Source organism: Corvus moneduloides, chromosome 13 (assembly GCF_009650955.1).
Source record: "Corvus moneduloides isolate bCorMon1 chromosome 13, bCorMon1.pri, whole genome shotgun sequence".
In the NCBI taxonomy this organism is placed as follows: Eukaryota; Metazoa; Chordata; class Aves; order Passeriformes; family Corvidae; genus Corvus; species Corvus moneduloides.
In genome coordinates this window covers 18,530,492-18,547,192 of record NC_045488.1, presented here as the reverse complement: position 1 = coordinate 18,547,192, position 16,701 = coordinate 18,530,492, and the positions used below count along the sequence as shown (strand labels likewise).

At 52.2% G+C, this 16,701-nt stretch overlaps 1 protein-coding gene across 2 annotated transcripts in view; it reads left to right on the top strand.

Moving 5' to 3' along the window:
- LINGO1 (leucine rich repeat and Ig domain containing 1) overlaps positions 1-16,701 on the top strand; it is a 154,432-nt gene that overhangs the window by 22,283 nt on the left and 115,448 nt on the right. The window contains exon 1 of one of the 2 annotated variants that reach the window (XM_032122793.1): positions 5,452-5,566. The exons of the other annotated variant lie outside the window; for it this stretch is intronic. The gene's annotated coding sequence lies outside the window, so the exon portion shown is untranslated. Of the gene's footprint in view, positions 1-5,451; positions 5,567-16,701 lie in introns of those variants that run through there. 2 annotated transcript variants of the gene reach the window in all.

Genomic DNA, 16,701 nt, shown 5'->3' with positions numbered 1-16,701 from the left:
AGCCCATTTTCAATTCCTCAAAACTATTTGCTCTCTTTCCTTTCAAACAGCAAAACAAAGAGTGTTGCCTGATTCCTAGGGAAGAGAACAAGCACACTCGGCTCCTGCAGAGTGAGCTGGGGCTGGGCTGGGCTGGGCTGGGCTGGGCTGAGGTTTTGGGAGTCATAGCTCTCCTTGGCTTGGATCTAAGCCGTGGACACCAGGATCCAGGGAGCTTTTAAAAATATGTCTGCACTCCAACTCTCTGTGAGTTTTGCTTGAGCTACCAAGCAGAGTTGTCCTTGCACTGAGATCCAAGCCTGGAAGGGGACTCTGGTCTCTTCCCTGCAGGGAGGACAATGGCACAGGGATCTGGCACGAGTCCTCTCCACACACAGAATGGTTGAAATACATGCAAGGCAAGTCAGCCCTGCTCCGTGATTTCTTCTTGCCATTTTGCTGCTTTTTTTCCTCTCCAAGCTTGGAGCAAATGCATCCAAATGTGTGTAAAGTCAGCTGCCTGGGGTCAGCTTTGCAACCATTCATTCCTTGCGATCCCTCAGAGTCTTCGTCAGGAGAGTGGGAACTTTCTGGCTCGGTTCAATCCCTTGGAGTCTGTTGGGAGAGCAGGAGCTTCCTGGCTCTGTGCAGTCCCTCAGAGTCTTTGTCAGGAGCATGGGAGCTTCCTGGCTCTGTGCAGTGAGTGCTGTGCTGGGCTGGTGCCTGTCGCCTGGGGCGAGGGGATGTGGAGGCTGCTGGGCTGGCAGTCATCCCACCAGCGCATCACCCAACGCCAGCTGTTCACAGGGCATGGGTATCCCTTTCCCAATGGGAGCGATGCGTTTCGGAGCAGGGAGTAGGATGGAGTGTTTCTGGTTGCTGCAACTTGAGGTTTGAAGCTGTTGCGTAGGCAGTGGGGGTCCCCAAAGGGGCACATGGATTTCCAGGCATGGCCCATGGGCCAGAGAATGTCACTTGCCTTCTTGGTGGCCGCTGTGCTGTTGAGTGCAAGCAGTTGAGTGGACCATGGAGTCCATGTACCTCTTATATCCAGTTTGCTCATTTAAGGAGAGATCTCTGCCATCAAGGAGCTGTGCAGGACAGCTTTGTGAAGGTGCTGGGAGAGTAGGAGGTGCCCAGCTCCATTTGCAAAGGCTTGGTGTCTCCATCTCCACAAAGCCTGGCTGCAGGAGCCACATGCCGAGGGGAGGGGTTCAGTGGCCTCATTGAGCTCGCCGATGAACGATGCTGCCCTGGCCGGTCTGCTCTTTTACAGCACTATAGTATCTATTTATTTATGATTTCCGTGGGTGGTGTTTTGGATGATCTATTGAGCCAGAGTGAGATATTTTGAGGCACAGTGAGATATTTTAAAAACATCTCATCACTCTGGAAATATCCATGGTGCGATAGCTGTGTATTAGTCATTCGGAAAGGGAGTGATTTCAATGAAAGAAAAAACATTTCATCTTGTCAGAGCATTTTCACTCACTGTCTGCCAGGCAGCTCCTGTCAGTCTTCAGCCTCTGTGGCTGGTTTTACTCTTCTTGGGCTCTGCCTTTTTATTTTCTAACAAGAAATAAAATAAACCCTCTAATGGATATTGGTAGCTATGAACTCATCAATTGTCAGTAAGAAAGAGCCTGTGAAAAGATGCAATAAACCCTCTTTGTACTGGATTATTTCCCATGAGATTATTTCTCTCAGGGACTATCTGCATTTGGAAGGAGAAACTCCTTCTCCAGGTATTGGACCTTGAAAAAAACCCCTGCCCTCCAACGTGATTTATCCCCCTGAAAAGTGAGAGTAACTCCAAAACCCTTGAACGACAGCTGGAGATGTGGAATTAGGCTCACAGAGAGCAGAAGGAGAGATGGTTTTCTCCTAGGAGAAAAAAAAAAAAACCCGTTAGAAAACACAAATGATGAGGCCTTGTCCTGCAAGGGAGAACAGCACAAAGCCGTTCAGCAAATGAAAAGCCAAATGAGCTGTGAAAACATACCACCATGGTAGGAGAGATTTTCTCTCGGAGGAAATCTGCCACAAATCACCTAATATTCAGCTTTGCACTGCCATTTGGGAAAATGTTCATCATATTCCACTGGTCTCTGCTCCGCTTTATGTGTATCTGTAGCTGGGGTTTCTCTTGGGCAGCCTGCACGCCCTGGGGAGGAGGTGATTCAGCCGGGATGCTCCCATACTTTGATCATTCTCCATAATCAGGCAAAGAGTAGTTGCACTGTAGTGACACTGTGAGTACTGTTCACTGTTGCTTTGAGGGGCACAATTGCCATTGCCTCATGCAACCAGTAGATAGCTGCTTTGATGACTCAAAATGATCCCTTCGTGGATAAATCATGGTGTTGGTATTCCAAGTTTTCCTAGGGTACCCGATAACAGAATCATAGAATCAGTTTGGGTTGGAAGGGACCTCAAAGCTCATCTAGTCCCACCTCCTGCCATGGCAGGGACACCTTCGACTGGACCAGGTCACTCCAAGCCCTGTCCAGCCTGGCCTTGGACACTTCAGGGATGGGGCAGCCACAGCTTCTCTGGGCACCCTGTGCCAGGGCCTCACTACCCTCAAGCACATCTAAGGATACCTCCCTGGTGGGAATGGGCTTGCATCCAAATGGTTTGGGGGATGTTTCTCTGCTGCTGTGGCTGCCCCTTGGCCATCTCCTTTGACATTGGGAATCTCGGCTGGGTTTTCTTTGCACCAGTGCTGAGGTCTGGCTGCATCCCTGTGCATGCCCACCCCACTTGCAGCCACTGCAGCCAGAGAAACTCCAGCCAGGGCTTTGAAATAGAAACTCTTAACTAAAGAGCAGGAGAGGGCAGGAGAGAAGCAGCCTCAGATCCCCTTGATGCCTTGGAGCCTTTTCTCCAGCTCCCCCAGGACAAAAGGAGCATCACTCCCCATGAAAGCAGGAACTAGGGGGGATCAGGGTGCTGACTGCCCTGGAACAAGTGCCCATAAACCCCATCTTGCTAAAATCTGGGCTTGGCAGCACTGACCTGTGACCTTTACAACTGTTACAGTTTTTTCCTGGCCAGATGAAATTGAAACAGCCAGACAGTGCTATTTCTTCCCTTTAACCTTTTCCCTTTCATGTCCACACTTGACCCAAAATAATATTCTTTTGATTTGCACTTGGTGCTCCCTTGCTGGACACTAATTCAATTAATTCAGTTAATTAATTAACACAAGCTGACCTCTTGCATTTCTTGGCCAGGGGCAGGACTTACCACCCATGCGGTGAATCCTCTGCTCGCCTGCCCTTGTGGTGTGGCATCTTCTGCATCCCTTTGCTGGTGGTGAGCATGTCCTCGTCCCGCGCCCCTGAGTCAGCACTCTGCTGCTGGCGTGCTATTTCAGCTTGGGGAAAAAAAAAAAGGAGAAAGTTTTGGTATTTAAAGTATTTAAGCAGATGGAAAGCCACAAACTACAGTCGGTGGAGGGAGCGTGTTTCATGACTAACAAAATATGCCAGGTAGGCCGTTCCACTTGAGATATTTTCAGGAATATAATCACTTTCACACATCCTCATAAATTTGCCAAAGTGTTAGTTTTCCCCCATATGGATGGGGAGGATGCAGCATGTCATGACTGTTGCACGGCATCTTGAATACTGTGTCTTCATGATGCATTTTTTTTTCCTTTAATCCCCCCACCCTGGCTGTAATTGTAGTTAAAGTTTGATTCACCCTTCCTTATGATTACTGTAGGCAGAAGGTCATCCTTGAGCATTTTGGTGAGACAGCTCCTTGGACAGGGCAGGGGAGAGGAAGCAGAAATTAAATCTCTAACAATACCCCCAAAAAAGGGCTGGGGTTGGACTGGAGCAGTGCCAGGGATGCTGTCCCTGGTGGGGTACCAGCAGGTGATAAACGGACGCTCTAGGGGTGCCCCAAAGGCTGCATCCTTCCCATTGAGCTCCTTTGAGTAGATGCTCCAGCGTCACACTGGGGTAAACAAATGCAAAATATTTTGAAGTCATTCAGTCTCAGCATTGGATTCTTTCTTTTCTTTCTGGTATCATGGCAAAATTAAATAAAAGGACCCGTTTTCTGCACGTTATTGATCTTTCACTCAAAATCTGGGCCCTTTTCCAGGAAAAATGAGCCCTTTTGTGAACAAAGAGACAGGCACCTTCCCAACAAAAGTCAGCTTTCAAATCCAGTGTTCTGTGTGTTTGAAATTCCATGTTTCTGATAGGAAAATATCAATTTCACTCAAATTTGCAGAGTGGTGATATGGTGGGGGGGAGACGACCCTGAATGGATTGATGAGCACTTGAAGGCCAGATTGCCAGAGGGATTTAACAGCAAAATAAAAAGCAACCTTGTCACTGATTTTGAGCAGCTTGTGTTTGAATCCAGAGCCAGGCTGTTGGGCTGGAGCTGGCCCTGCTGTCCTTTTCCCTTGGGGACCTAGAGCCTTCATCGTACACTGTACATGTGGCAGGAGGGCTCAGCCCATCTCCTCTGACCAAATCCCAACCTCAGTGGTTGGGAGATATATATATATATCCCCTTTTTTTTTTTAGCATGGTGGTGGCTGGAGCCAGGCTCTGAATTGGTGTGTGTTGGCCTTGCTCCGTTACCTTGGTTGGATGCCCCACTGAGAGCTGCCTGCTGGTGTCTCAGACAAGCTGGGCTTTGCCAGCAGTGTTTTACAGGTTAATTTGTCAAATCTCTGTAGCTCGATTATTTGTTGGTGGAGCCCTTGGGAATTGCTGGGGAGGAGATGCGTTACGCTCCCTTGGACCGTGCTACCACACGGATGCTCAGCTGTCAGGCAGGGCTGCCGAGCTGGGTGTCCTAAACATGTTCATAGTGCAGCCCATGACATTACCCCATGGTAATGGGGGTGGCCGTGTTCCCCTGCTGCTGCATCCTTCAACAGCAAGTAAATTGGGCTTTTTTCATGTGTTCTCCCTGTGACAGCAGTGGTGCTCCAGCCTCGCTGTGATGCAGAGGGGTTGGAGGTAACACTGGCTCAAGGGCATTGTTCCCAGGGTTGTCCATCATAGAATCATGGAATGGTTTGTGTTGGAAGGGACCTTAAAGATCATCTCATTTCACCCCCCTAGCATGGGCAGGGACACCTTCCACTAGAGCTGGCACTCTGCTCCTTGTCCACTGCTACATGGAAAGTTTGCCTGGTGCCTGAGCAGAGAAGTTTCCCCCTGCCCCAACAGGATTGGTCCCAGGGCTTTGCTCCTGGGCTGCGTGTGTAAGCTTGCTTATCTTTGGAAAGGCACGGCGGCGCTGACAAGCGGTGCAGGAGATGGGGGCAGTACGTGGATCGTTTTTAGCAGCGCGCACGCACGGAGCAGACAGCTTGGGCATGTTCCAAAACACTTCCCACGCCCCCAGGCTGAATTTTAAGAAGCTGGGGCATCTGCACGTTCAAAACGCTACAGGGTGGAAGGGAAAAAAGGAAAAAAATCCCCAAGGCAGGCAGAGCAGCCAGCGCGTGGAAGGGGCAGGCAGCACCCAAAGGCTGATGTCTTGCTGCGGAAGGGAGTTTGTTGCAAAGGCTGAGCAGCTCCAAGCCGCTCTCCGGAGGGGCAGAGCACAGGTGAGCGTGGAGCAGCGGGTGCTGGCTTGCAAGCTGGTCTCGCTCTTGGTTGAGTGGGGGGAATGGGAAGAGGAGCTTGAGTTACCCAGGAGCGGCGCCCGGGTGAGTGCCTGTTCCTCCTGTCCATCCGGGGTGGTGCAGCCTTTGAGGAGCTCCACACATTTGGGGGCCCCAGAGCCTTGCAGTAAGAGGGGGGGTTTAGTGGGGGGGTAATCCTGTCTTCCTTGTGATGGGAATGAGTCCTGTGCTCATCCTTGCCTTTGGTGTTTCCAGGGGCTGCCTGGGATCCTGCCCATTAATAGCAGGAGATACCCCACTGCTTTCTTTCTGTGGGGCAGCCTTGGTATGCAGGACCAGCCTCATCCCTTTCTGCATCTCCTGGGGAAGCTGAAACGAGCAGGCAGGGGGCAGGGATTGACGTTGGGAACATGCAAGCTCTGAGCTTGCACTGGCTGGCTGAGGGCTATTTCACCCCTACCTGGGGCAGGGTGGGATATCCAGCCTGAGCAGGGAACCTCTGGGGGATGGCGGACAACCTGTGTGTATGGTCCAGCAGAGTCTTGGATCCCCTGAAGTGATGATCTGGAGTTCCTTTCTGAGTCCTGGTGTAGCTTTTGATATGTAGCTTCAGGCTGTGGAGGTTGGGAGGTTTCGGTGCTGGGTGACCAGCTTACGTGCTGAGAACAGCCCCAGTTCTTGCTGTTGCTGCTCCCTTAAGATCCAAGGTCCCTGCTCCTGGTGGCGTGGGGCCTCGGACGTCTTGCACTGAAGCATCAGGAAGGGATGGGTGTAAATCTGGAGAGCCCAAGCTGCCGTCCACATTGCTCAGATCACCGATCTGGTGTGCGCTCTGTGATCCAAGGGTGGGGAGCGCACCCATCCGCGTGTTCCATTGAGATCCCATTGGCGCTGCTGATGAGGAGGATGATGGCGAGGCATCCTGGCAGCCTGAAGCCATCCTGGTAGGGTGGCTGGGCTCTGACGGCTCCCTCCCATCTCGCTGGGCCAGGCACTGGGGGATGCTCCTCCCGACGCATCACGTGCACGAGGGGCATCTTGCCAGCACTCCCCTTGGGTGCCTCCTGTGCTGCTCCTGCCTCCCGTGTGCCTCCTGTGCCGCTCCTGCCTCCCGTGCCGCTCGGCAGACACTCACTCTGGCAACTGGCAGCTCGTGCTCTGCCCTTCTCCTGGCAAAGCTTCTGGCTTATTTGAATGTGCCTTTTGCCTGGTGAGGAGACGGGGAAACTTGTGAGGAGCGAGAGCTAGAAAAGTCCACGGGGGGAGATTTAAATGCCTCCTCCAAGATCAGAGTATTTTTCCTTTCATTTTGGGAAGAGAAGACTTCTTGGGAAGCCTCCACTTCCTAAGTATCCCTCCAGAAGAGGCTGAAACAGACCCTAAGTTACGCACTCTGTAAGTCTCTTGGTACCAGCAGAAGTAGTGCTCTCCATGGTGTCCTCATCCGCCTGGTTGCCTCATGGCAAGGAGCATCCTCTTGGCAGTGGATAAGTTCCTGGGGTCCTTCTGTCCCTTGTCCATTGGGTGGGCAGGAGTACCTTTGCACCTCTGGCATCCAGGGGAGGAGTACAAGGCCCTCCCGGTGTTAAACACAAGATGCTGTGCTGTGCCTCCCAGGGTGAGGAGGAAGAAGGCAGAGTGGGATAGGGATGGACCTGGGGTGCCCCGGGGGACTGGCTTGTTTCTGCTAATTAGCAGTATAACCATCCGTGGCACAGCCCGGGGCTCCTGGCAGATAATTACCTTGCTAGGTGCTGGGAAGGGAGCAGAAAGACTTCCTGTCCACGGGGACTTGAAAACTTCCCCATTTTTGAACAGATTTGGGAAAGGCAACTCAAAAAGAATAATATGGATATATATTTTAACAGAGCAATTTCTGCCAGGCAGGCCGGCCAATTCGTTACTGAGATGACACATTTGATTTTAGCTATAAGAATCAAGATTTTTTGGCTTTTCTCCTTTTTTAGTCCCTAGGGCAGGGGGTGGCTAAGTTGTAGGGAAGCTGGGGGTCTGCATGGGAACAGGCTTGGGGTTCTGGCTTCCTCCCAACTGAGTATTTATAAGCTCAAGGGTGTTTCATAGAGCAGGGGGAGAAAAATAAATCTGGGAGTGCCCCCAGTCTGCTCATTGCAGCTCGGTGAGGTTTCCATTGGGCCAGGGTATCCTACCATCCCTGTGCTGTGTGGCTGTGCAGACACTGCCTGGGGGCTGCCGGGGGTCCTGGCCCCAAGGCCGGCTGCTCCACTGCCCTGGAGACAGCTCCCTGGAGCTGCCCGCAGGTCCCCGCCAGTGGTGCCAGGGCTGTGCCGGGAACTGCTGTCCCTTGTGTGCTCCTTGTGCCCGACGGGTGGGATCGCTGCCGGCCAAGGAGCATCTGTGCTCTCCTCGCACCTCTCATCGGGGCCAGGGACCTCATTAGCTGCCTCCATCTCGTCTCTCCTCTGTTTATCTCCAGTTTTTCAAACGTTTGCCTGATTTTTTTATTATGTCTTTTTTTCCTGGCTCAAAGGGAGAAATGACGATGTGAGTCATGATAGGGCCTGACAGCTCCCTGCGTGCCCTGCCAGGCTCTGCCGAAATGGGGGCTGGGGGGCAGGGCTGCAGTGACTGCTGCCCATACAGGTCCTATTGCAGGGGGACACGGGGTGGGGAGCGGGGAACAGCCATCGCAGCCTTTCCCCCTTATCACCCATTAACCCTTTGGTCTGTGGTGCTTGGCAGAGCGTTTAGCAAAGCTCAGGCCTCCAAGGAGGGATTGCAGGCAGATTTGTGATTCTCCTTGGGAGAGAAGAGGGGACGTCATGACACTGGGTGGCAGGAGAGAAGCAGGGTGGGAACAGCTTGAGATGAAAGCCCAGTGTAGCCAGCCCTGCCTCTGTGCACTGTCTATAGGGGATTTGGGGCCGTGCTGAGCTAGGGGAAAGCTTTTGGCCACATGCATGTGCTGTGTCCAGGAATAGGCTGAGATGACAGGCTTGTCTGGTCAGTGGATTTGTCCCCATTCCAGTGCACCCAGGATGTCTGCTTCCATGCAGAGTGGGGTCCCAGGCTGGTGCTTCCTTGTAGGGTGGGGTCCCAGGCTGGTGCTCCCCATGGCATCTCCCTGCTAAGGAGCACAACCACTTGGTACCAAGCACAGCAGGATGCAGGGGATGGCAATTCCTCCTCCGCCTCCTCAGTCAGGGCTGGAGGTGCCAAACCGCGTCTCTCCATCTGCCAGCCGTGCCTTATTGGCAGCCTCAGTCCCCCTTCCTCCACACCCCATCTCCCTCTGGAAAACCAGCAGTAACTCTTAGTGCTGTCTCACGGATCATTACTTTGGAAATCTCAGGGCGAAGGGTGCTTGCCCATGGTCCTGTGTGGCTGGTGCCATCCTCTGCAGCCCATCACCACCCTGGCACTGCTCACTTAGAGGGCAGGGCCATCCCCACCTCTTCCTTGCTGCTCAGGGATGATCCCAGCATCTCACCCGTGCTTTTTATAGCCCGCGCTTCCCAGCAGGCTCACCAGCTGACCTGGTTACGGCCACGCCGCATTTGGGCTGAGCTCCCCTGCTCCCTCCTTGTGCTGGGGTGGGCTGCTTTGTCAGTGCTTGTCGGCACCCCAGGTTGCTCTCACAAAGACAGAAGCATCCGTCATCCTGCTCTTGCGTCAAGCATTTCCAGTCCAGGCTGGGTAATAGGGAGCTGCGAGCATGCACCTCCGGATCTCTGCTCCACGGGGATCCGTTCTCTTTAGCAGGTGCTTTTTCTCCCAGATGCTGTTCTGCAGAGAGGAAACGGGGACAAATTAGCATCCTTGGCATTTCTGGCTTTCCCCACTCCTGGCCTGCCTGCCTCCTCTCCCTTCTCTTTTTAAAGAGATTCAGGTCATGCCTGGAATTAGGGCTCCCTGAACTGCAGTGAAAGAGCATTTAAACTGCTTACCATCGATTAGATGGAGTAGTTGGGGTTTGGTTTGTGCCCCATCCCTCTCCTCAGCTTTGGATGGGTGTTCATAGCACATTACTCCTTCTTTCAAGGCATTTGCCGTCATGGGCTGCTCTTCCCTGTACAGGTGCGTCTGAGGACCCTGGGAGCTGCTCCCCACTTTGCACCCTGCTAGCAGCAAGCTGCTCTCGACAGAGAGACCTTGCAGGAAGGCATTTTATTTAGTCAGCTTCGTTTATCGTGGCACTCTGGCTGGGATTAGACACAGATAAGACGATCAATAAATCCTCCTCTTGGCTGAGATGTGCCGTGAATTTTTTGGGAAAGGGTAGGGAAAGGAGGGCACCCATTCAAAGGCAACAAGACTGGCTGGAGGTGAGGGAGGGGACAGTCAGTGCTTCGAGGTGGTGGCACAGAGGGGACCCCGCTGTGATCCCACTGCCAGTTTGTAAGAAGACATCTGTATGTGGTGGAGGAGAAAAGAAACCCCGCGCTGCTGCTGCGGCTGGTGTGACTGTACCGCCTGAGAAAGTAGGTCAGGCTATGCTGCAGAGCCCGGCACAAGCCCCCAGCACAGCGGGACACCCAGCTCTCCCCAGGTCCCCCCTCAGCTCTCTATTCACAGCCGGGCACAGCCAGCCCTGCACTGAAGGCAGCCGCTGTGGGGCTGCGTTGGCATCAGCCCCTCACCCCGATGTTTGGGCGGCTCTTTGGTGCTGCTGTGGTGGCTCTGGGTGAGGGTGGCAGTGTGGGATCTGTGCAAGAGGAGAGGCAGAGCTGGAGGGAGGACAGAGCGGGAGGGAGGGGATGCTGTGCTGCATTTCTCCTGCCTGCATCCCTCAGCTGCTCTCCTGTCTCCAGTGAGGATTTGGCTGCAGGAGGGATGTAGGATGCAACCCCAGCATCAGAGAGGAGCAGCCGTTTCTCTATCTTCCCAGAATTTTGGGGTCTCCCACTAGCTGGGGGTGGGCAAAGGTCAGGGACACACCTCCCCCCACTCCCCCCCCCATCCTTTCTGGGACTGTTTTCTGCATTGTCAGGGAGATTTGGGGAGGAAGAAAAAATGGTTAAAGGCAGAGGCTAATGCCTAAATCTGCAGGGATGTTGGGTGTCTCATAGGGCTTTCAAAGCCACCCTCAGAGGGAAAGGGGGAACAGGACAGGACGAATGATGGGGTTCCTATGGACAGGGCTCAGGCAGGACTGGAGGATGTCCTAGATTTGGCTCAGGAGGATGGCTCGTTCCATCATTACTTCCAGGAAGGTTTCTTGGCTGCTGGGGACAGGGAAAAATTAAGATGTGTTTTCAAGACTGAGGTGTTCCAAGTGCAAATCCAGAGTGTCTCCCTGGCACAGCACTTTGCTGTAGCTCTAGGAACCCGTTGGGAGATGGAAGGAAACTTTGGAATTGCCTTTGCCACTGGACACATCTGGGCTGTCTCTCCCAGACACTTTGTGGGGAGGGATGCTGTGGGGCTGGATCACAGCCACAGAAGGATGGCTTCTGCAGCTGGGGGTGTGGGACTGCCAGGCTCAGGGAGGTGACAACCCCACACTAACGTGGCTCTGGTGACACCAGTGCCATGACCTGGGCAGGGACACTGTGTCCTCCGGCAAGGACCTGACAGATCTGAGAGGGCTGGTGGTGAAGACGCAGTGAGCTGAGTGAGGAATAAATTGAGTGTGTACATCACAGGCAGGTCTGGGCTTTATTGATTTTCAATGAAAGGCTGTGTCATGAATTTTTCTTTCCCACTGTATTTGCTGCAAAGCTGCATCTCGTCTCCAAGCATTAACCACTAACTAGGGAGCTCATTTTTCGCCCCCCAGGAGATGCCCCGGGGGGAGGCAGGTTTGCACATGGTCTTTTTAAGCATGTGATGGATGCAGCAGCTTTACTAATCCAACACCAGAAGAGAAAGCCAGCAATAGCAGCGGAAAATGTTATGTCCAGCAGTTCAAGTGACTTATTGCTAAGGGGATGCGTGTGTGATGCATCTTATTTGATGGGCTGCTCCAGGATCCATCTGGGAATGGTGTCCTGCTGTCCCCAAGAGGGACAGGGCATCATATGGGTGTTGTCACTGCTTTTGCTGGTTTGCCTTTCCTCTCAATGACAGGTGGACTCTCAAAAGAGAGGTAGCATATTCCCTATGGGAAAACCCCTTTGGAAGCTCCTGTTGCATCCTGCTTTTAAACTGGTGTTGAGAATTTGGAGCATCTCTTTAATCTTGAAGTCATAGTTTTTAAACATTAAAGAACATTTGGGAATGAGTATAGCATGAAATGTTCTAGGAGACATTTCTCCCCAGCTTCAAAAACTCTTTACAGCTCTTCTTTGCTTCCTGATGAGTGTGTTGAGGATGTGGGGGAAAGCACTGAAACCAGTTGAGGGATTTAAAAACAGCTAACCAATGCAGAAAGTTGGAGAGGCTTAGGATGGGTTTGTCTGGAAAAGAGGTAATAGAGCGGAGGTATCTGCCTAGAAAAGAGGTGATGGAGAGATGTTCTACCAGGTTTTGGGTAGCACTGTGCAGTGAGGTGTGCAGTGACAGCAGCTTGTGTCCTCACAGGGAGAGGCTGGGAAGCCTTGCAGGGTTGGGAATTTGGTTGGAAGCGCCCTGGAAGGGTTAACTCTGGTGCCTGGATGTAACTGGATGCACTGAAGCTGAAGTGGAGCAGTATGCAAATCTATCCCCTTTCATAAACTGCTTAATTAGGCGAATGTTAATGAGACGTTAATTACTGTTGTGCCGGCGAATCCCACGGAACGGAGATTATGTTTCTCTTCAAACATCCAGTCTTAATTATAACTTGCGCTTAATTCCACTGTCTTGCTTGGGACGGAGCTGGGTAGGGAGGATGAGCGCCAGCTCCCATGGCTGCCCGCCCGCAGAGCATCTCCCATGCTTGCCCATGCCGTGGTGGTGGCTCTGGGAGGGTGGGGATGGAGCCGTGGGGGCAGCAAGGGTGGCTTTGGGGATGGTGGCTGCGAATCCTTCTCTTGCAGCCATCTCCTTGTGCTTGGGTCCAGCCTCGCAGCAAACCCTCCAGCTGCCTGCTGTGAGCAGGCCAGGGTGGAAGGTCTCATGTCACATGTGAAAGCTCCCATGCTTTTCCTTGTGGGCTTGAGAAGCCTTCGTGAAGTGCCTGTTGGTGCCCCATGTGCTCTGCTCTGGAGGTGCCTGCCCCAGACTGGTCAGACTGGGGTAGGGAACATGAGCATCCAGCATGTGCCCTGTCCCCTCCTTCCTCGCTTCCTGTTTCTACCTGCCTTGGCCTTCCCAGTAGGACTGCAAACACACTCTGTTGCCTGTGATTTCCAGTTTCTGTATGGGTTTTTGTGGCAAATTGCCAGAGGTCTTGCTTCCACAGTGCCTGGCACACATGAATATTTTTAAAGTATGGCTTCCACTTGGAGATCACCAAGAGATCACAGCAGCAATGAGCAGAGAAATGGCATCCCATTTTCAATTTGAACACCTATTATTATTATTATTATTATTATTATTATTATCTTACATGGCTTTCATTAAAGTTCGGGATAATATAACTCCTTCAAATGAGGTATTAGTGAGCCATGGAATCTGCATCCTCAGGGGTTTTTGGCCAGTTTTCCTCTGTACTTTGCTGGTTTGCTGGAACCTCTGGGCTAACAGCAAGGTTCCCTGGCTCGTTGCTCATTGCTGCCAGCTGGGTGGCAGAGAGGACAGCATCTTAAAGCTTAGAGCTTTTTTTGGTATCCCTGTGGAAGATTTCTTCCAGTGGCCAGGCTCTTTATCCCCAGGGAGGTGTTTGCCTACCACTGCTGGTGGTGGGAGAGCCCATGGGCTGACTGCTCTGTTCCTCCTGGCACGAGCTTCTCGTCCCCAGCAAACAGGATTTTAATCTCACACACAGTGGCATCTGCCTGCTCAGAGCTTATCGCCAGAAACCTGCAGCTGAGAGCAGCGACTGCTCATCCCAGGCCCTCTCTGATGGCCAGCGGTGTCTGGGGAAGCTGCTCTGGGGTCGGAGTCACTTTGGATTTCCTCTGCAGAAAGTGTATTGTCCCTCGAGCAATGATTCTCCGCATTGAGTGTTTTCAATTACAAAGGGTGTCAGTTTAGGTTTCGTTTCCTGTGTTTTTTTCTTTTCTTCCCTCTGTTCTGACTCTGCTGTTTGATTTCCAGACAGATTTGATATTTCCTCTCCCAGCAAGCCGGCAAGCCCTGGGGACTCTTGTGGGCGGCTCCTTTGATCGAAGGCAATGTCCCTGTGAGAGGGATGGGCTGGGCTGGAGGACCAGGACCAGGACCAGGGGCTGCACCCATGGCAGCACCCATGGGGATGGCACCACCAGGGCTCCGGCCAGCTCTGTATGCCTCTTCCAAACTCATCTGAACGTGAATTTTTTAATCTCCTAGAAAGCTTTATTACCAGAAGAAATGTGTCCAGCAGCCAGGGAGTTTTGCTTTTTTTCTTCTCCTCTGCATTCTGCATCTCACAGTGTTGAAGCCTCTGTTAATTAATTAAGAATTAATTGATGGCAATTTCTTTAATTTTTAAAAATGGCAGGATCTAGCCATGTACCCCCTCGCAGAGCTGCCTGCTGCTCCCTCCTCCCCTCTTGCAAATCTTGAACAAACAGAGCCCTGCTGCACAATCAACAGCTGCGTGGGAGGCAGAGCCAGCACTTTGCATATGATTCCAACCAAATACAGCGTGTTTGGGAAATAAGGGGACACCAAAGCCAACTCGAGGGGGACCAGGAGAGGTCATTGCCTGTGTTGAGCCCCCACTGCTAAGATGCCCCCATATGTTGGTGGCTCCTGTGCTGCTTTTCAGAGCCCAAAAAATACCACAAGCAGGACCAGGTGCTCCAGTGCAGCCCCCTGGGATGCCAGCACCCAGGGTGGGTACCCAAGGGGAGAGTCACAGGCATAGAAGCAGGCAGGAGAGGAGAAGCTTTCACTCAGTGTTCTGCCTGCAGCTGCTTGTTGCTTCCAAATGCTGAGCCCAGCACCTGCTGGCTTTAAAATAAATAGAATGAGGACAAAAGAGAAAGGGTTTGGTTAAACATCTAAACTAGCCTTCTTGGGCTGGGAGCTGAACTGGGCATGGGGTAAATCCATTCCCACAGCACAGTGTGTCTGTACTGAGTGAGATGTTGAGGGATAAATGACTGTTTTTCGTACATTATCACGGCCTGACAGCCATGAGGCAGACAGAGGCAGTGCAAAGGTGATGAATGAGAAAGTTTGAGTTAACAAAGTGTAGTTTTCTCTCATTAGGGGGAAAGGAGTTCCCTTTACCACCAGTCCTTGGGCTTGTGCAGTTGGGATTGCTCTTGCCCTTCATTTCTCTTTTTTAAAAATGCCTGATAATTTGTTTCTTACTTACCTTTGCTTGCCAGGTTGATGGTATGATCCATGGGGTATGTCCTGGATGTGGGGCTCTTTGCTAGTGCTGGGTGTGTGCATGGGGATGCTGATGGGGGACAGAGATGCTCCTGGGGATGTCAAGGCAGGGAGATGTGCAGAAGGGGCTGCTTGGGGCTGTGGGAGCGAATGCCTGCTCCTCCAGGCAAGGGAGGGGGATGAAGTGTCTCCCCGGCAATCAGCCAGAGCCAAGAAAGCAGGTCTTCAGCAGGAACCTGCAATATTAAATAGTCTTTTAATGAAAAATACATCTGCTGTTGAGCTGCCTCGCGGCCTGAGATGCAGGCATGCTTTTTGGTTCTGCAATAGTTGCTGCAGGACCTTTTATTTTACAATATTTGAAACAAAACTGGAATCTATTTTTAATCCTTTCCCCCTTTCAGTCTTCTCTTGTCACTCAACCATCATGCTAACCCTGCAAAAGCTCAGTCAGGGTTTGAGAGAGACCAAGGGCCAGGCTACGTGCCCAGCTTAGAGCAGGAGGACAACCCATCCCTGCATGGTCCCTCTGCCCAGTGACCCTGGCTGAGGCTGTCCTGCTCAGAGCTGCTTTGCAAAGATGGAGCTGTGCCTGGCTGCCATTTAGTAGCTCTAGCTTTTCAAGGAGGGGGAATTTTGTGTTTACTGCCAGATTTGGGGCAGACTAGGCAGGATCTCCTTAGCCTGGATTTCAGATTGTCTTATGGCAATCCTGCCCGGAGGCAGAGGTAAAGGCTGGGTCACAACAGTTTGCTCTTTGCTAATGCTTTTCACACTGGGATTTCTTGGCAATTCCCAGAGAAACCAGCCATTGCAAAGCCCATCCTGCTGGTGAGGAGCAGAAGAGGCTGGGGAGGTGGGCTGGAGTCCTGTGCAGGGTATTTGCTGCCAAATACCTGCTGATGGTACATTTTGGCATCCCTAGGTGGAGTTTGTGTGTTTGGGCAGTGTCTGGCCCTGCCAGTGCCATGGGCAGCCCCCTAGAGCTGCCTTGCCTTTCCTGCCACCCACTGCCTTGCAGCCACAGGGGCCCCATTTATCTAGAGCAATGAGCAACTTTAGAAAAATAACAATAAAGAAAAGGTATGTGAGAAATATCTGTGAAATAATAACAGGATCCTGGGGATGGAGCTGCTTTCATCTGGGAGCTCTTTGCGAACTGCGGGTTGTTCCTGTCCCTTGTTAGTGAGGGAGCCGGGCAGCGATGCCTGCTCAGATCTTTCTTTCCTTTCAAGATCTCCCATGGCATCCCACAGGCTGGCAAGCCTGGGCCTTGCCAGCACATCCCTCCTGCTGCCTGCTGCTGAACTGGTTTTTAATCCCTCTAATCAGCACCACATCCAAGCCCAGTGGTGGTGGGAGAGCTGGGTTCATCTGGGGCTGTCGTGCCTTCCTGCCATCTTACATCCCGAGTGAGCAATGTGGCAGGGCTGGGAGCTATGGAGCATGGAAACCCCATGTCTGGCCTAGCTTTGTAAGGCTGAGCTGCCAGGTTTGCAGCCAGTCTCCTGCCAGCCAGGGTAGATGCTGCTTTACACTTGTGCCAGGCCTGGTCCAGACCCTTGGGGAACACCCAAGCAGTGCAAGTGCTGGCAGGCACTGTATGCCTTTCTAGCCGGCTGGAAAATGTCCATCAAAACTTCATTTCCTGGGAAAAATCTGGTTTGGCCAAGCTAAAACACTTGTGGGTCTCTTATGTTGAAACCTGTGGAAGCTTTTGATGCTCCCACATTGGTGCAGAGGAGTGTGGACTCTCAGGGCTGGATTAGAGAGAGCTGCCCCCATGAACA